A 20,776-nucleotide genomic window follows, 5' to 3' on the forward strand; every position below is an offset into this window, starting at 1 on the left:
GTCAAAACCCACAGAATATAGAGTCTTTAAAAACTGATTTAATATGAAGGCAAAGAACAATCATGTTGCAACTGTTTATGGAAAGACATTTAGAACTTCTATAGTGAGTAAAAGCAGATTAAAGCAGTTTAGTTGTGGATAAACACCAGTTCAGCATTTACATTCACTATGGCAACCTACTGCCTCCCTCTTGGACATATGCTACTTCTGTACCAATATGGCTTGTGCTGTGGTTCCAGAGATGTGTCTTGAGGAGACTGAAAAGACTTCTCTGAAATCACTGGCATACCTCATGAACCATAGCATAAAGCTTGGTGACTTGGCAATGTTATTAGCTATAGAATAACTCCCCTTCACCAGCCCCCTGCTTATCTTCTGTGTATTTGAACAGCAGCTGCCAACGTCTACTGTCATATAGCACAGTGTACTATGATGATGAGGGAATTCATACTCTGGTCATTATGATGGTTACTAAATGCCACAACAGAAAGATTTTAATAGAATTTACTTCTGTGTTTGTATTGTTAAATTCTCTGTAGTGATGCAGAGAATGCTGAGTGATAATTACTAGAATTCATTTTTAAAAGTCTTTTGGGTTTCCTTTATTTATTTTTGCTTGGATCTAATCTCTATTAATTTATAAAAAGTAGACCTACAACATGGACTCGAAAACAAGTTTTCTAGCTGTCTTATACCCCAGAGTTCAACTACCATTTATTCCTTGCCTTGTATCCTAAGCATTATTCCTAAACAAGGAATAAGTAATTACATGGCTGTGATTCCAGAGGCACATTTTGAGAAGGCTTCTCTGAAATCTGCCACACATAGTGCCAAACCTGGTGACCTAGAATTACTTATGCCTTACTTACTACCCCATCACCAGAAATTCTCAGCATAGACTACTCTAACTTAAATCAGACAGTCAAAACTAAAACTCTTCTTGAGAATCCTTTGTTCTGTGTGCTACAATTAACATTTAGATTTCAAGGGAACAGGAACAGTTTTCTTAAAATGTTCTGCTTAAAGAAAACAAAACAGCAATATTTTAGCTTGAAAACAGTTGGATTTAGCTTTTTCTGTATATACAACAGCTTAAAATTAAAGGTTGAAAACAAAATGGTTTTTTTATTCTAACCAACTAGTTGGTAAAAAAAATTATGTCTGACATTCCATTTAGCTGAGATGATAAAACCCTTCAAAACCTGCAAATTATTAAAGCAGGAAAACCCTTTCATCACCAGGAACATCTAAAGAGAGTTCTGCCAAAAAATGAGTAGCATCACATCTTGATTAACGTGTTTTTTTGAAAGAAGAGAGAGCCTCTCAACAAAAGGCGTTCACAGCCTTTTTTAATTGGGTTTGCCAAAGGAACAGGTCACTGCACAAAGAGTTCTGAGCACTCTTTCCTTTATTGTAAGCATGCTCTTAAATAGTATTTCAGATTTGCAAGAACACCACGATATCACGGATAAAGCGCAAAATGGCTCACCCGAGTATGAAATACTTCCTATCTTGTCAGCATTTGCAGAAAAATAGAATTCAAATTTTACCTGGTAGAGGAAAGACTTCTGTCTAAAAGGAAGGCAATACATAAAAGTCTATTTCCAAAGTAACCAACATAAATCAAAAAGAATATAAACTCAATCTGTAATGAGGTGAACCCAACAAGAGAGGACTATTCACATTGTTCAGGTAGGCAAAGTGCTGCTCCCTTGCGTTTTCATTCATGTTTTCTTTTCTTTTGAGCATATGATATGATTCCCATTTTTAAACTGAGTCTTCCATGTGTCACAAAAGACTACCAAATAATCAAAAAGAGATTTTCTTCAGAACTCGGCATCTATGCTCTCTGAGGAAACAGACTGTGTTTAACAGCACTGAAAAAATCTCTTCTTAAAAGCTATCTACATATAAGACAAAATGAATATTTTTTGTTGAAGGAGTTTTTGGTGCCTAAAAGGAAGCCTAGGTTTGAATCCGAGCTTTGGTTTATTCAGGAACAGAAAACTGGAGAGGAGATGCTGCTCACAGAGAAAAGACATCACTACTAAGGTCACTGCCAGGGTCGGTGGGCTGTCCAGCACACACACCACCTCAGCAGGAGCCAAGTACCTGCCTGGAGAGGGAATGAAGCCACAGCAGGTTAGGATCTGAAGCAGGTTTACAGAGGTGCATGAGTGGGCGAGATGGGTAAATAGTGAATGACACACAACTGTAAATCCACTGGATGTATTGCTGCAGGAGATCGACTGGCGGAAAGAGAGACAACCCCATTATATTTAACACCAGTCTTGGTATAAATATTGCAGCTTTTGTGTTTATACTCAAAGCCATTCTGTAAATATCACACACTTAGTAGCTTAAAAAAAAATCTGCAAGGACAAATCTCAGTGCAATAAATGCAGTAGTACTGAAGCGATGAACGTCTAGTTTACATAGTTTATTAGATGGATACCCAAGCTCCTTCAAGGATCCTGATAGTTCCAAATTTCTTACATTCCTACAGAATGCTTCTGCATTCTATATAGTACAATGGAAAAGACACACAAAAATCTCAAGTGGTCCTTGATCACAGCAGGGCAATGTCATGTTCAGTCTAACTTTTTCTGTGTTGTAGGACATGTATATCAGTTGAGGCCTGCAGTAACACTAAGGTTTATCCCTATGAACACACTGCACAGCACATATATGCTACACTGCAGCTTACCCATGTTGGTGCTAACAAGCCTTGGAACACTCCATGGCAAATGATGCACCTGCACCCTACTACCTCTAAGTCTTTTCACTGCTCACTCTATCCTTGATATTCAGGCTCCAAGTCCCCTAAAAAACCAAAGGACTGAGTATATATAAAGAAAATATGTTATCCTAGAAGGACACAAAATGTGTCGTTCACAGTCCTCCTACAGTCATTCAACCGTGCTTTGCTGATGACTGCCATATGTTACGTTGCTTCTTGCACAGGAGCACTTCAAATATTTTCCACTGTTTACTTCAATAATTATTAAATATGACTATCCTTGGATAATTACAGAACATATCCACAGTTTTCACCATACTGTCTTAGGCGTCTACTCCATTTTAGCCTAATTGGAGCAAAACTGTTCCCTACCTTCAGAAATAGCAGCAGAATTTTAAGAACAGCTCTACTACTGCATTCCCATGCAATTTTGTTGTGACTTGTGGAACCAGCATTTATTTCCCACGTGCTTTGACTCTATCCTTAAATACTGCCTCTACTCTTTTTGACTGAACTTTCTGAAATTTTGGTGTTCAATCATTTGACTTGGTGTCACAGTTATTTAAGCTGTTGCTTTATCTATTTTGCACACACCATTCTGGTGGGTTGGGCACCAGATGCCCTCCAAGCCGGTCTACCACTCCTCTTCCCAGCTGGACAGGAGAGAGAAAATAAGATGGAAAACAACTCATAGTTTGAGATAAAGCAGTTTACTAAAGGGAGAGCAAAATTTTGTGTGCATGTAAGCAATGAGGAAATTAAAGTTTATTCTCCGCTTCCAATCAGCAAGCGATCTTCAGACACTTCCCGGCAAGCAGGGCTTCAGCATGCAGAGTGGTTGTTTCAGAAAGCAAACATTGTAAATAACAAATGCTCCCCCATTTTTCTTCCCTGTCTAAGCCTTTACATCTGAGCTGATGCCATGTGGTATGGAATATCCCTTTGGTTAATTTGGGGTCAGCTGGCCTGGTTGTGTCCCCCTCCCAGGATCTTGCCCACCCTCAGCCCTTCGATATGGGGGGCGGGGAATGTTGAGACACATTGCTGATGCTGTGCCAGTGCTGTTCAGCAGCAACAAAAACACTGGGTGTTATCAGCACCTTTCCAGGGAGCAGTGCGAAGCACAGCACTGTGAGGGCTGCTGTGGGAAAATGAACCTCAGCCAGATCCCATACAACCATGTCCAAAAGTTTGTTTGCTGTGGGAAGGAAATACCTGGGTGGCCAGACAGGAGTAACCAGACTATGTGGATACACATCTTCAGCCACCATCCATGCTCACGTCTCTGGGCTGGAGAAGGTAATGCTTCCCACTCTTCCTGAACATTCATCATGGTACCAACTTAACCAAAGTATTTTGGTAACTCAGGTGCAACCAGAGGTCATATGAGGGAGCCCTGTGGAAAGGGCCTTGTTAGAAGACTGACTTTTAGCATGGCAAGGGAAAATAGTTGCAATTACTAAAATATCTTTCATTCCTCATCATTTTACTTTCATCAGATGAGGAATTACAGCTGCACTAGCTAAATATTGATCCCCTATTTTTGCCACAGTTCAGAGCTACAAACAAACAAACAAACAGTGTCTAACTTAACAGTCAAGCTAAAGTGTGCCTGGTAACACAGACACAATGAAGGCTCAAATTTTGCATCTGAAAAATCATGATGGTTATTCAAAAAGCCTTTGCCACATCTTTTACCAGCAAGATTATTTTTTTGTGCTTGTTACTTTCTGTTTCCCCTCCAGACTATCTAACAAGACCCTCACATCAGAATTCAGAACAGGAAATTGTTGTACTTTTCAGCATCACTTGCCACTGACAAGGGCTTTAGAATCAGTCTCTCCTACCAGTCCAGAGAAGCAGCAGCTTTCACCTCTATAAATGATTTATCTCTCCCTTACTGTTCCAGAAAATACTAAGTATTGCCAGAAGACCCAAGGGCCTAGTTAGCCTGTTAGAAATAGGCTCAAACGCTGGCTTGCCTTAGGGGCCGGCCTTGGAGCAGGATCCTCACGCGCCTTTGTTGGGAGCTTGGGGCGCAGCAGGCGAGCTGGCGGGAGCAGCTAGCGCACGGGAGCCAGGGCTTGGGCAGGTTCCCAGCCCATCTGGTCTCACTCCCAAGGTCCTGCAGGAGCCTTGAAGCTCACTGGCAGGCCATGCCTCTTTGCTCTCCAGGGAACGATCAAATAATTTATTCACTATCTGGAACCAGAGTGAAAATACTCTCCCTGCACCTTCTCCCTCCAAAGCACACTACAGACAGATTGTCTTGGGCTGTACCAAAAATAAAGGAAGAGGCAGAGCTGAAAACAAAGCTCCTAAGGGAAATTTAAATTGCCTGGCCCTGTAAAGAAAACCGCCTCTATCCATATTGAGAGGTGTGTGTCTAATATTTTCACTTAAACTCAAAAATCAAACAACACAGCTGTCCCAAAGAATTCCGAGGATGCAAGAGACATGATCTCTGCAGGGTTATTTTGGGGGGATGACTCAATTCCCATGAGTAGCACAGAAGAGGATGGTGGCTGAGTGATTATGTAAGCTTTAAGAAAAGTTTCCTCATGACTGTTAGTGAAAGTACCTGAGGTCTGACATTAATTAAAACCAATGTGATGGTGAAGATAGCACTGACAACCTCATGACATAATCCAAATTCTGTAGAGCATTTTGTTCATTTTAGTGGAAGCAGAGAAGAGTCAAAACTTCCTGAACTGTAGTTCCCAATTGCTCTACACCTGCCCAGAGCACAGACTTTTAAAGGTGCTCCAAGGGTGGTGAGCTTCCTCAGTCGAATTGGAAACAAAGAAGAAAAAATTATTTCAAATAATTATTCTATTATGAAAGCTATACTGGAGTTGCATATTTTTCTTTCCCCATTTAAACAAGTCAGCCATTTCTAAATATAGTCACTGTGAACAAGACTAATCTCCACAGCCCCAGAAGCATTTCTGCAGCCAGAAAGAAACAATAACATAATTATTTTAATTGCAGTGTCTTTAAGACTTAATCTCTAATAATGTGATAGCCAGCTGTTTCTGTAATCTATCTCACTTAAAGAAATTGAATTGGTCACAAACAGCTGTTCCTAAACAGCACCCACACAATGTGATTGCACATTTTAAGGTCACAACATGTAAACTATAGAACTGTGATATGTGGATAGCAATTTTTATCTCCCTTTCTCAGTGCAATACAGATCCAACTGAAGGCAGATAAGGTGCATCCAGTGACTATATAACTGAGATTCATTCACTTCCTTAATGTAAAATGATCATTATCTCATAAACAATAAAGTTTTAATGTCCACTGTCTGTACACTGAAGCCAAACAGATTAAAATAAAAAAATGAGGCTATATATGTTGAATTCTGAAACTATCATCTTATCAAGAATGCAATACATTCCTCATTCTAAATCCTGGAAGCAAGCTTTGGTGTCCTTCCAGAAGGAGCACTCCTTACTAATCTGCCATTACTTGTTTGATACAGCAATTACCGGCTAAAAATGCTATCAACTGTCAGGCTGAAGCAAAACAAAATACCCAATGGTGATCCTTGCAGTTCTTAAAATGTCTGAAAAAAGCATCATTATGTAGTATAAATATGGTATATTAAAAAAAAAAAAAGTCTATTTAACGGGAAAATTCCTAATAATAATTTTTATTCTCTAAATGCAGAATAGTGGCTGCTATGGGGCTATGCTTTGGATTTGTGCTGAAAACAGTGTTGCTAAGACAGAGATCTTTTTTTTACTGCTGAGAAGCCCTTGCACAGCCTCAAGGTCTTTTCTACTGCTTTCGCTGCCCCATCAGTGTGGAGGAAGGAAGTGCACAAAGATGGAGTAGTATCCTACTATAAAAAGAAAAAAACCCAAGCAAAAAAAAAAAAAAAAACCAGAAATGGGATAAATTCACAAATTCATTAAAACAAAATTTTTCTTAAATACATAGATGTCTATGATTGTTGTTCATACACTAGCAAGTGTTGTGAAAACATTTTCCAGACAGGAACAATTATGATGCAAAACCCCTATTATACTGACTATGAAAACTGGTTAAATGATACAAAGGTAACACTACATGTATATCAGGAACTTTAAAAAAATAAGGGAAAAAAACCACTAATATAAAAGGTTTGCTTTTATTTTATCATGATATAAAACCTGTCAGACTGTTGACAGGTCTCAGTATGTGCACTTAATATCTGCATTTCTTGCCTCTTCCTTTTTCTCCCCATAACACATAATTTATGAGAAAGACTTCACATGCATTGTCTACATCATGGAAGTTGGTCTATTATCACAACGGATGCCTTAAATAAGCCAAGTAGAATTTCTATTTAACCAAATGGATAAAAATATTTTTTCTCTTCATCTTTAATTTATCATGCAGGTTGCCAGAAACTATACAGCTGAGAAAATACTTTTTTCAGAAACTTCACAAATATTTAGAAAGGCATATTTCACCCTTGAAATTCAATTTAAATGTTTTTAAATTAATAGCTCCTATTAATAGCTGTGCCAGGATTTCTATCTATAACAACTACTCTAAAAATATTTTGATAAATTATTCTCTTCTATAAATATAAACTTAAGGAAACAATGAATTTGTTCCACCTAATGTCATCTGTAAAACAGATAAAATGTTTAATTTACCAGGAAATCTATTAATAGCAGAGGTGTACATTCAGCAATACTTATTTATTACAAAGGATCTGAATGCTGAAAATCCATCACTACCCTAAGAAAATTGAATGTGCACAATACCTGTGAAGGTGAACAGGAGCCCTTGGACAGAGAAATATCCCTGAAGTTGTAATTCGGAACACAGTTCTGAAAACCACAGGCAATAAAAGGTGATGCAGTAAAAGTTTGATATCAGAAGAACTTCTGTTGTGTGGACAATCTTGGGACAGCACATCAATGTTTACTATTTTCAGCTCAGAAATCACAAAGGATCTTATCTTGGAATCCATCCTCAGAATGGCACGATCAGTAGCATACGACAGTGTTATCAGCAAACTAAGTAATATTTGCTTGAAATGAAAACAAATTGGACTGTGAAATAATACAGTTTGCACAGACACAAACAAAATTTCATGAATTCATATGCACATTTAAAACGATTCTGTATACACAAAAAGTGCGTACAGAATCATTTTTCTCTGATGCAGTAAGACCTGTACATTTCTGTTACCACCAAAAGGACAGTTTCAGCACAGTGTTTTTCCCTCTTTATGGAAACAAAGCACATAATCATAACTACAAGTGCTGAATAATGAAAGGATAAATTCCACTTTTCATACTGATATAAATTGAAATATTAAACAGCTATGAAACTGGCAGCACAAGAGCATTAAAGAAAGCCTGCAAAATCTGAAAATGAGGCCAAGAGAAAATTGAACTGAGGTACTGAAAGTATTTCTCATTTTGCAATGAGAAATGAGAGCCTTCAAGATATACCTTCATGGTCCTATATTCTGAGAGACTCACCATTACTTAGAGGTAAGGATAACCCAATAGGCAGTGAGCAGCAGGCATTTTACTAGCTCTGTGCCACCTTTATATAAACCCAGAGACAGAGGCAAAATCCCAGAAATAGGATTAATATTTCTAAAGCAAAAATGAGTTTTGGCAGTTTTTATACTAATTGATGGCTTGGAACACAAACATAGCCACTATAAACAGGATTTACCACATTGCTTGCAAAAGACAGCCACAGTATAATCTTTTCTCCAGTGTTTGTTTAGCACTTACCAAGAACAACCTTTTGACATAATACAGTAAGTAAAATAGAGAAAAAAAAAAGGAGAGCCAAAAATTGTAACAAGCAAGTGGCTGAATGTTTTAAAATGAAAAAGGAATTTGGACAGTACCGTCTAAATAACTCCAGGCACATATGGAAGATGAGACAAAAGCAAGGTAGACACAAAAATCACAGACCCATAGAATGGCTTGGGTTGGAAGACACCTTAAAAATAATCTAGTTCTGTCCTCCCCACAATGGGAAAGGACACTTCCCACTAGACCACTTTGCTCAGACCCTCATCCAGCCTGGCCTTGAACACTTTCAATGATGGTATTTGTTCCATAACTTCTCTGGAAAACCTGCTGCACTGCCTCACCACCCTAACAGAGAAGAATTTTTTTCCAAGCATCTAATCTAAACCCACCTTTTCAGTTTGAAGTCATTCCCCTTTGTCCTGTCACCACATGTCCTTGTAAACAGTATCTCTCCATCTTTCTTGTAGGCTTCCTCTAGATGCTGGAAGGTGGTAATTAGGCCACCTCAAAGTCTTCTCCAAGCCGAATATTCTCAATTTTCTCAGCCAGTCTTCACAGGAGATAGATCCATCCCTCTGATCATACTGGTGGCCTCTTCTGGACTTGCTCCAACATGTCCATGTCCTTGCTATGGAAGGGCTCCAGAGATGGATTCAGCAATCGACATTGGTAGTTCCCAGGGCCTTCCCTTCTATCCTTCTTAAAGTTGTATCTACAATATTGTCCTTTTTCCAGCCCGCTGGGACTTCACCTGAGGGTCACAGCTTCTCAAATATCATGGAGAGTGGCTTGGCAACTTGTATCAGCAAATTTCCCTAGGGTTCTGGGATACATCTCATTGGGTCCCTTACACTTATGTATATTCAGGTTCCTCAGGTAGTTATGAACCTGATTTTTATTTACAGTGAAAGGGACTTTGCTCCCCAAGTCCCCATTCTGCTGTCTCATCCACTCAAGAAGTCTGGAAAGAGATGTTGCAATTGAAGACTGAGGCAAAAAAGTTGTTGGGTACCTCAGACTTCTTTCATTGTTACCACTTTTCCAGCATTGTTTACTGAGGGTACATCTTCTTTGACCGGTTGACATACCTGTAGAAGCCCTTGTTAATTTTTGCATTCTTTGCCAGGTTCAGTTCCAGCTTTGCCTTGGCCTTCCTCACCTTATCCCTACAGAACTGAACTTCATCTCTAAACTCTTCCCAGGCTACCTGTCCTAGTTTACACTGTCTATGCATTTGCTTCTTTCCCTATAGTCTGACCAGCAGTTCCCTACTCAGCAGTGCTGGTCTCTGGCTTTCCTTGCCCTGTTTTTCTCTTCATTTCTGTAGACCAACTGAAAGATAGATCCTTCTGCCAAGACATTAATCTTGGGGCATTTTCAGTTTTGGCATAGATTTTACAGACTATTTTTATCTTGCATTACCATCAATGACTGCAGAGAATGTGAAAGAGAATTAATGCAACAGAGTCCTGCAATCCTCTTTGGTGTAGGGCAGTGAGCAATGCCAGGGACATAGGAAAACAGCTGAAATAAAACCTTGAGTGGCCATGAACACTTCCCTGGGTTAAAAATCTGATGGATTAAGAACCTGAAGTGTAAGAAGCAAATGCAGTTGTTAAACCCTGAAGACTACAACCTTTCTTGAGCCATTCTCCAAACTATTCTTTAATTATCTCAAGGGGGAACAGTTCTTTTATAAAACTTGCTTGTTGAGAGAATGGAAACTAACAGGCATTTTCTGTACCTCCTAGACAGCTTGATCTCCCTTACTAATAAATGTGTAATTCCTTTTGACAATATCCCTGTAGTTCTGAGTGACATGCCATATGTGAGTCCACTCTAAAAATGGAATAAAATACCTTACAATTTCAAGATGTTTGCAAAGGCAGACAACAAAACTGATAAGGCAGAACAATAATTGTTTGAATCCAGGTCATAATGAATAAAAGTAAACAAGTTGATAAATAACCTTAAAAAGCTCCATTAAAAGCCTGTATACTTTTAGGATATTTTTTCAAACACCCCATATTTTAAAAGAGCAGCCTAGTTCTTTTTCAGTTCACAGAATGATAAATGTAAGTGCAGATGATGTAAGTCTATTTAAACCACATTATGCACATTTCAGATTACAAGTATTCCTGTCTAGTGCAGACTGGCAGTTTCTCCTACCTGCGGTATATGACCCTCACAAAAACAAATCAGGATATTCAATTACGTCAGGTCCAAGGATAATGAGGTTTTAGTACAATTCTGTTCCATAAAATTTCATTAGTTACTGAAGTCATATTGATCTGTAATTAGATAATGTTTTCCCACATTTTATGGAGATTCTGCAGCCTCACTCAGGCCCTACCAATAAAGTGAACAATCTTCATTTTCTACAGGCATATATATTAAAGAAAACAAAAAGGATTAAGGATAAAAGAAACAAGAGAAACCCATGCAGAAAAAGGCAAACAAAGAAACCAAAAATAAAAACCCCAAAATCTTCTCCAAGCTATTAAAATAGCGAAAAGAAACAGTGACATTTTGATAAAAATGCCTCCTCCTCCTATCTCCAAACCTCTTATTGGTCTGGCAGGAAAATATGGGAACCTGCCTCTTCTCTAACACTAAGGACAAGGGTTGTCTAAACCTATTTTTATACCAAAACTGCACTGCCCTGGCCATTCTCAACATGGAAGCTCTATCATTTCCTTGGCACTATTTTCCTTCCTAGAATGCAATACATGGTTCCAACAGCTACTGTCTAGTACAAGCTCTTGTTTTTAAGAAGAAATGATGCTTGAGTAGATTATAGGCAGGTGATTATAGAAAAGGGCAGATGGTAGAATGCAGGCAGCAGCTGCCACTACACCAGCAAAAATCGTAGGGCAAGAACACTTCAAGAGCCCTGGTAATTGCTAGAAATGGGTTTGGGGTATAGTTTTTCCTGTATGTCCTTGAAAGGACTGAATATTGGACAGCATGGAACAACAGATATTTTAGCCTATTTTTCCCAGAACAGAACAGAACAGAAATCAACTACACAAAAAGAAGATATTTTTCAAGCACAAAGTGAAAGAAAAGTGACATCACAACAGAGGGCTGCACCTGACCACTCAAAAATTCCAGCCAAGAGGCAAAGGATCAACTCCTTTCATCCTGAGATGCCTGTATGGAAACTATGACAACAAACTTGTGGAGTACATATTCCAGATAAAATTCCAGAAATGACAGATACATGTCTCAGATTCCAGCAGGACAACCTGATTTGCTTAAGGAGGAGTTAGGCAAAGGCCACTGAAAACATTCATGCTCAGTGACATGCAGTGTGTCTGTTCATATAACTTTAAGCTGGTTACCAAATTAATTGGGTTATAAAACTTGAGGGCAGCTAGATTTAGAAACAAGATGCCTAAAGGAATAACAAGGTAGCCATAGCACAGACATAAATGTCCTGTACTCCTTACATATTTATCTCTGCTGTGTAATTTCTATGCCAAAACGTGCTTTAACTCGCTTTGAGTACATCACAATAACAGCAAACAACTGAGCTTGTGCCCTTTCCCATGAGGTGTTCAGGGGGCTGAACAATTCATACGCCTTACAGTTAAAAACAACACGCTACCAAAACAAAGCAACTAATGAAATATTAAAGCACCAAAGCAAGCCTGACCATAAGCAGAGACAATGAGACACAAGGGTGTTTTTATCCGCTCTTTCTCAGAGAAGGTAATGGACCGATTTTAACCAATATTGTTCTAAGGCCTATCCTATGTAATGGGATTGTATACACACTCTAATGATGTTTTCTCACGTGTGTAGATTGCCTTTTTGTTAGGATAAATCCACCAGTTCTTTAGCACTGGTCTCTTGTAAACTACAACATCCATAAAAATAAAAAGGAAGGTAAAAGAAGAAAATTGACATAGCTTTGTGCTTGAAAAAATGTAAACAAAACCACCATCAGACTACTCATGCACAGCCCTACTATTCGGAAAAGAAAATAATTTCTTAAATTTTTCAGGTCTTTTAATGTAATAAGGCACCAATTAGAGATCCATGGCTATAGCTACTGTAAAATAGAATCAGTAAATAACAGGTATTCCAGCACTAAAGGAGTATTGTTACATTGGAAGGAAGGTAAAAAAAACCAAAAAAGTGGAATTAAAGATACATTCATGTTAACTCCCAAGATTAAATTTCATTAATAATTAAACTCCCAAATCATAAATTAAAGCCACATTAGATAAAATGAACACATAATCGCAGAGATCTCTAAATCCTCATAACCCTCTAAAAATCCTTTAAGTCCTTACAAAGTTAAGATTTCTATTTGGTATTTTTACCTTTGGATGTTTCATGCCTTAGAAGTCTATTAGTGACTTTGCTGCATTTTCCATTTTATTATCTCTGAGTACCTGCTGCCAGGGATAGAACATTTTTCTAAATGGAACCTTAGCAGTAATGTTCTTGAGATCAAATATATTCAGGGAGTAATTAATTAGCAATGTGATCATGCATGTACCACATACGCTTATGGTATATATAGCTACTAAGAACTGTGGTTGTTTATTCCTTCAGTTTTTAAGTGTATAAATTGCATTTAAATTTCTCTTTTAGTAAGTTATGAAACCATATGCAAACTTTTCATGGTTTTGAGGGTGGCTTGCTTTTTGGTTGGGTTTTTTTTTGTTTTGTAAATAACTGTAATTAAGGAACTGTCAATTCAACAGAATGAAGATACTGTCTACAAAATGCCTCTGCATCTCTTTTGAATATGGACAAAATATGGACTTTTAAAAATATTGCAGTATTTTCCCATTCAAATACATAGAAGCTCATAAAAATCAGTTATCTTTATATTTAAAACACAAATATGAAGTGATTCATTCTTGCTTTGTTTGAGATGCAGTAAAGAGTATGGTCCTTAGACCAAACAGAGAGATGTGTAGCTTTATAGTTTACTCAATGGTTTTGAGATAGAGCCTGTGATTTTGAATTATTTTACCCAGTGTATGCATTTCAATGCCTGATTGTGTCTGCGTAAAAGTGAATTATTACATATTACTTCCAGAAAGTTTGATTTTATTTAGAAACAATGTTTCTGGGAAAGTAGTACTGGGGTTTTTTTCCTCCTAAATACACAAAAAAGTGAATGCCTCTGTACCAAGCAGAGTGAGATAGCAGGTCTCTCAAAATTATATAACTTTATTCAAGAAACCACCTGTAGACCATTTTAAAATACATTGACATTATAAAGCAATCACTGGTTTTGTTTTTTAACACATATAATTGATCTCCATTACTCTCTCTTTTCTCCCATATACTTACAAAACTCAAGTAAGAGAAAAAAAGCCCTTGTGCATTATACTCAGCAAGACCCTGCTACACACCACAGACAGCAATCATAGCTATCCACAAGATTACTGTGGATTGTCAGAAAGCAAAACAGATAAATTCTGAAAATGTTGTGGGTTGATTTCCCAAACTTCATAAAATAGACTCACTGTGCAACCCAAGTATCACAGAAAAATAATTGGAAAAGCAACATGGGGTGACGTTATCATCACTGAGTATGAAAGCAATGCAATAACGACCTTCCCTGTGTCTAAACCACAAATCTACAACCATCACTGACTTAGATCATACAGACTTAGCTACAGAAACAGAGTTCAGAACTAAGTGGAGACAGTTTCAGATAATGCAGCTGTACCTATTTTGACTGTCATGTTTTTTCAGTTTTCAAGAATTAACGACTAACTAGAAAGGGATTAAAATCATCATACTCGGTATTTATAGCATGGAAATCTAAGTATTCCAGTCAGTTTCGGGTACTTTCCCTTACTATACAATAAGCAAGATCCTGCTTTAACTTCCTACCAAATGTTGACCTCAAAGACTGCTGGTTTAAAATACCTGTGGTAATAGTAAGTAACAGATGCCACAGAGGAAAAACATTAAGTTGATTTAATAGACCAGAAATAACTTTTTTTTCAACTATCCATCTCTTCCAAAGATGGAACTTTTGGTAAGGGTACATCTCTACCTCTGGGCAACTAAAGTGCCAGTCCTTGTTTTAGAGGCATAAAACTGCATGTGGGACCCAGCCTTTGGTGAAAGTGAAAACCAGAAGAAAGCACAGACCCAAATGCCCATCAAAAGGTACAGATAAAAAGTACTGCTGCACCCCATTCAAACTGCAGAAAATTTATCTGCATGTGTATTCAGAACAGTGGGACCAACAAGAGCCTAATGCTCACTACATAAACACCTCATTCATCTTAGCTCGATTGACTTGCCTAACAGCAGGAGATGAAAATGCTCCAGAAGTTTATCTTAAACATTGTCTAGTTTTTTCACAGTAGGACTGCTTCTAATTCCAAATGTTGTCAGATTATTTCTCTCCTGCCCATAATGGAATCCGTGCACTTCACTGCTGTTGTAATCCTGCCACAAGCACAAGTGAATTTCAAATGTCCCTAGTTCTTTGGGATCCCACACATTCGTTGTGTGTTCCACAACAATCTCATTATATCATAAAAGATGGGCTACAAATACTATGTACACGTAAACTGTGGTGCAGAAGCACTCTACAAGGCATTAAGGAACTCTGATACCTGCATTGAACCTTTTAGTTCCTTCCCGACTTTATGCATAGAAGTCTTCAAAGGGAATCATAACACATGAGAGAAACACAGCAAATACCTGGAACTTCTCCCAGCACACAGCTAGGTAATAACATACAGGGGTGTATCCCAGTGTATGAGAGATGGGTACCACTCCTAGGTATAGCAATTTAGACACGGGAACAGTGAAATCCAGGTGGGTTTATGTGTATATCTAAGTTCACAAGTAATTTTCTAGGACAGTATCTTTTTGGAGTAGGAGGCATAGCAAAAATAAGCTGCCAACTGCTTCTCCTCTAGTCTGAAGGACCAGGGATTATTCCTAGCCTCTAATGTCTGATCCTTTTCAATAGCTAAACTACTGTTCAGCATATCTCTTATTGTTTGGGGAATTTTCATTTTTATTAAGGTGATATAAGATCTGTTTGGGTTTCTTTGAGTATTTTTCCCCCATATAGTATTGTGTCCTGATGGCAGGCAGACTTATCGAAACAACAAGCATTTTGAATAGGGAATATAATTAATGATTGAACATTCTGCTATATTATGATAGATTCAAAGGTAGCCCTGAAAATACTCTGAGCATTTTTCTTACTCATATGAAAATGAGAGAGGAAAATACTGCTGAATTAGCTCACTGTAAAGATGCGTGTTTCTGGAAGCCAAGCTGTGCAAAGTTCTCGGCACTGAAGAAGGAACATAGGCCTCCTGTTCCAGAAAGGTTGGTCACCTGGACCTAAAGTCTCATAATGCTGATCTATCCCAGTTTTTTTCCCCGATGATTGTAAACAAAGAAAACTAACCAACTAAGAAACTAAGTAGTCTCTCGGTATTGCAGAAGAGGGAAAACAAAAAAGAGCTAGTGTGTTATTTCTATAGTGGTTTTCACTTGGAACACAATACTATGCTAATGTAGAGAAGGCTGAAAAACTGGAACTCTGTTCATTTATTATTTCAGATCTCTTCTGTTTATTTCCCTGCTTGTAAAAGGAGATTGTGCTTTTTATTTTGTTTTTAACCAAGAAATGCTCACCTACTATCTGTCATGTCCCATGAACAATGAATATTACACAGACCAAAGACAGTGTTTGAAAAAGTGTTGTGTTTTTTCTTAAGAATTACCCACAAATAATAAACGGGCAGCAGAGCTGACAATGATGTTAAGAGCATTTCAAGCAAAAAAGAAATGAGACAAAAACATACAGAGACATTGATTTCTATGCAATACAAGCCACCACAATTACTTTTATTAGCAGGTTGCTAATAAAAATATTTTGACGATTTTACTGTACTTCTTTCCCTCTGACAAGTAACCCATTACTAAAGACTATGAGCTGGAAGCACCTTCCTCCACATTGTTTTAGGCAAACTTGTTTGTAAATACTGCCTTCTGCCCTGCTCAAAAGACATTGCATTTAGTTTCTCTAAAAGAGCATGAATTCACATGTTAACAAGAACTCAAGGGCAGAGATCTCCAAGAACATCAGAAAGGACTAGACTTCCAATGCACTGTCCTTCAAGGTTGCTCAGGCAGTATCTGTGTAATGAATATCAGATTCTGGTGACATGGGGGTCATGCTTGTTTGAATTACACGACTGCTGGTTTAATAAAACACCATGACTATTATACAGTTTTAAGGACAGAAAGATCACTATCCTCTGAAGGAATGATCTGCTGAGACAGGTTTCAAACCCCCTCCTAACAAGATTCCTTAAAAAGCGTAGAAAAAACTACCATAATTTACACATCAGCTGAGAGAGGATGGGGGCAGGCAGTGTGTCCAAAACACAAAGACAAAATACAAGAGATGTACACATTCTGAAGTGTCTTAATACCACATTGTAAGTTAATTCTCCTTTCCCCTCATTCTATCCTATTTGATTCCCCAGCTTTTCTTCAGCATTTAGTTCACAATTTCAATATTATCCATTGGCATTACTTTGGTAATCCCAGTTCAAGAGCAACAATGAAAAAAATAGAGGTCACCAAATGTTCTCCACAAAAGTGGAAGGTCTCCAAGATGAGTAAAGCATTGAAGAACATGACACAATAAACATGGTTAAAGTATTTTGGCTTATTCAGCCTACAGAAGAGACGGCTTCTAATACTTAAAAGGCAGTTGCTAGTGCTGATGGAAGTACACTCTATATAAGAATCAACAATGACACAATCAGAATGAACAGGCAGAAACAAAAATAGTGGAAATACCAACCTCATATAATAGTAATAAAAAATACACACTGGGAGCATCACGGTTTTATGGAAACCTTCCTGTCCAGCCATCCAGGAGACACACTGGCAGTCACACTCAGACCACCTGAGCTGGGATCAAGGCCACTTCACACCAGGCAGCTCCAATGACCTGATGGGTGGGTACCCTGCTTGGCCCCCTACACACCCCACACTCAAACATTCCGACATTCCATAGCAGAGTTTCAGTTGTCTGGATGCTTAAAATACTTTAATCATGGGGCAATAACAAAATAACAGCTCAAGCCAGGTTCATTGACAAAGGAAACCCTGGGCTTTTATAATCTCACAGTATAAGCCCACCAAAGTCTGGAGCCATCAGTTCCTGCCATGTTCCCTGAGTACAGGAACCCCTGGCTGGGCCACAGGTCCCTGTGCCCTTTGTTCTGCAAAGGGATAGCACTTCATGGCCTCTCAACTGGGGCTCTCAACACCCACAGCTCAACCTGCAGCTCCCACCACAGCTGCTCACAGAGATACCAGCACAGAATGTGTTCCTCAACAACTGAAAATTGGAAACAGGCTGCCAGACAAGTGGTGCAATCTGCCTCACTGGAAATATTCAGGACTCAGCTTGACAGGGCTGTTGATAGACTAATCTTAAGCCCTGCTTTCAACAGCAAATTGGACCATATGATCTTCAGAGCTGTCTTTCCACCCAGACTTTTTTCATTATTCCATACAGCTAAAATACTGAATTTTATGATGCATGATTCTTACTTTAAAAATGACTCCAAGAAAGCTGTCATACTTCCTTCAATTCTTTTTATTTCTACCTATATTCCACAAAAGTCTGTTTTGCGCTCCTTTGAACAGTTAGGAGCCACAAATCAATTAGACTATATGAAATAGTAATGCATACAGGGTATACACATATACACTTTCAGACGCTAATTTTGGCACTAAACTAAAAAACCCATTTTCTCTAAAGGACTTCCCACTGTGTCCAAGTTTCCTGAACAACTCATCATGCTTCCCTAACTTGGCACCAGCATGTTTCACCACATTGCTTTGATCAGTTGTAGCAGCTGTCCCCTGCATGCTCTGTTTCATTTGTGCTGGGGACAGACCTGCAAGGAGAAGCCCTACCAAGCACAGGACCAGCAATGGAAGTTGCAGTATCTCCTCTCAGACCTTGAACAGTGAATAGCTTCCAGTATGCACGAAAGTGAAGGATCAGAAACACAGAAGAAAACAAGGGAGAGATGTAGCCTAAGGGATATGATGGAGTATAGAGCCAGCCATCCCCATCTGTCAGTGCTCATCAAGGACAATACGAGGACTCCAGGCAAAGTTGAGGAACCACAACTAGATACTCATCCAGCTCCTGCCCTGTTATTTTACAAACAGACATCACAGAATCTGAAATCACTCACAGCATAACAGCCATTAAATAGCATCTCAACTGTACTAGCTAGTATGGGCACTTTGTATTAAACGTTTCAACATGGTGATTCAGAGTAAAAGTTATTACAGGATTTGTATAATTCTCAAATTACTCAAAAGAGTAAAATTTGTCCACTAAGAAATAGGCAAGAAAGAAGCAGAAAAAAAGCAATCGTTCCCAGAAATGTCCTATGATATTACAAAGTACTCACAAAAACAACCTTTTACGAGGCATTCACCAATTTAAAAGTCACACATAATCATCTCTGTACAAACTATTTTTAAAGTGCAAATATAGTGACATAGTTCTGTAATTCTAAATAAAAATGTCATTAGCTACATTAAGAAAAAAAGAAGTCTAAACACCAAACAACTATTTTAAGAACGACACTTGATTATGGAAACAGAACTATGTTTATGTGACTCTAATGTTTTGCAACTGTACCTCAAGCCTATGGCACTGATAACTTTCATAAACACAATACTGGATCTAACAAAGCAATGACTTGACGCAATCTGTCAGATTTTTTCAGATAAAAAATCCCAAACCAAGACATCTTGCTTGATACAGAAACATGCATGACTTTGTAAGAGTGCAAAGAGAAAAGCAAGCCTTTTTTTATCACACATACACAAGAAATAAACCACAAATTTTCAGCTGCAAACAGTATTCTAGTTGTAACAACTCAGAATAGGCAGTTCTCAACATACTCCAGTACAGCTTGGTAAACATTTTTACAGAAACTTAATCTGTTTGCAAAGTAGTTGTGAAGGTTTTTATGTGAAGTTTTCACTTGCAACTCAGAGCATTTTTTTAAATGCATGTATTAGTGAAATGTGCAAGGCAGACCTGGTTGAAAACAAATCATGAGAGAAATTCACAGCTGAGAAAATGAATTAGCTGTTAATTACCACAAGGGAAAGTACACAGGAAAAACAAATCTATTCTAAAAGATCAAACAGAATTGAATATAAAGTCTGCCACCCAGAAATATCATTTCCATTTTAAAAGACAAATTTATTAAATATAATCAAACTTTGCGAGGAGAAACTATAAACCCTTCCTAAGTGTGCAAGTGTATCTCATGTCACCTCTCTCATGTAGCCTCTCAAACTTGGATGGGTATTGTGTTGAATGCATATCTTAAAAGTGATTTTTTTATTTGAAAGCAAATAATCAGTTAAACTCACAGACAGGAAGGACTACACATTTTTAGTAAATATTGCTGCAATACCTTGAGAAATGCATAGTAGCTATTTTTATATATTTGTATGTTGAATGCAAATTAACAACACTTCAAATATATATATATATATATTTTTTTTTAACACAATATCTCGGTAATGGATACAAAAGAAAAAATCTCCAGTGAGTTCTTCACTCTTTTTTTCCCGCTCAATAGCTCTTTTAAATTATTCCTTGATATAGTCTAGTATACTTCCATTAAAGCTTTTTCCTATCAGGTGCCAGTAAAACTCATCACACAGTAAAAGAAATCATAGCACAGTACAGACAATATTTTCCTATCAGAAGTAAGAGGTGTTTGCATGAGTTCCTGAAAAGTGTGATTGTCCTACTTAATACATCTCCCATGACAGAATTGTCCTACTTATTACATAAGTAGGAAAATCACTTAGCTCTGAGACACCCAGCAACAGCTAGAATCATAGAATCCTTATGGTGGGGAAAGACCCTGAAGATCATGGAGTCCAACTATAAACCTAACAGCATTGTGTTCACCATTGAACCAGATCTCCACGTGCCATATCCACATGCCTTCTGAATACATCCGTGGATGGTGATTCCACTTCCCTGGGCAGCCTGTTCCAATGCTTCACAAACCTGTTGGTGTAGGAAGTTTTCCTAATATCTAAACTCCCCTGGGGCAACTTGAGGCCATTTCATCTCGTCCTATCACTTGTAACTCTGAACACCAACCCTCACCTAGCTACAACTTTCTTTCAGGCAGCTGTAGAGGACGATAAGGTCACCCCTGGGCCTCCTTCT

The 20,776-nt window shown here is 38.1% G+C and overlaps 1 protein-coding gene across 6 annotated transcripts in view; it reads right to left on the minus strand.

Moving 5' to 3' along the window:
• The window catches only part of SNTG1 (syntrophin gamma 1), a 324,290-nt gene that overhangs the window by 264,740 nt on the left and 38,774 nt on the right, over positions 1-20,776 (minus strand). Inside the window, exon 1 of one of the 6 annotated variants that reach the window (XM_066181550.1) lies at positions 17,345-17,411. The exons of the other annotated variants lie outside the window; for them this stretch is intronic. The gene's annotated coding sequence lies outside the window, so the exon portion shown is untranslated. Of the gene's footprint in view, positions 1-17,344; positions 17,412-20,776 lie in introns of those variants that run through there. 6 annotated transcript variants of the gene reach the window in all.

This window comes from Chamaea fasciata, unplaced genomic scaffold (assembly GCF_029207755.1).
Source record: "Chamaea fasciata isolate MVZ Bird 193981 ecotype frontalis unplaced genomic scaffold, bChaFas1.0.hap1 SCAF_1, whole genome shotgun sequence".
In the NCBI taxonomy this organism is placed as follows: domain Eukaryota; kingdom Metazoa; phylum Chordata; class Aves; order Passeriformes; family Sylviidae; genus Chamaea; species Chamaea fasciata.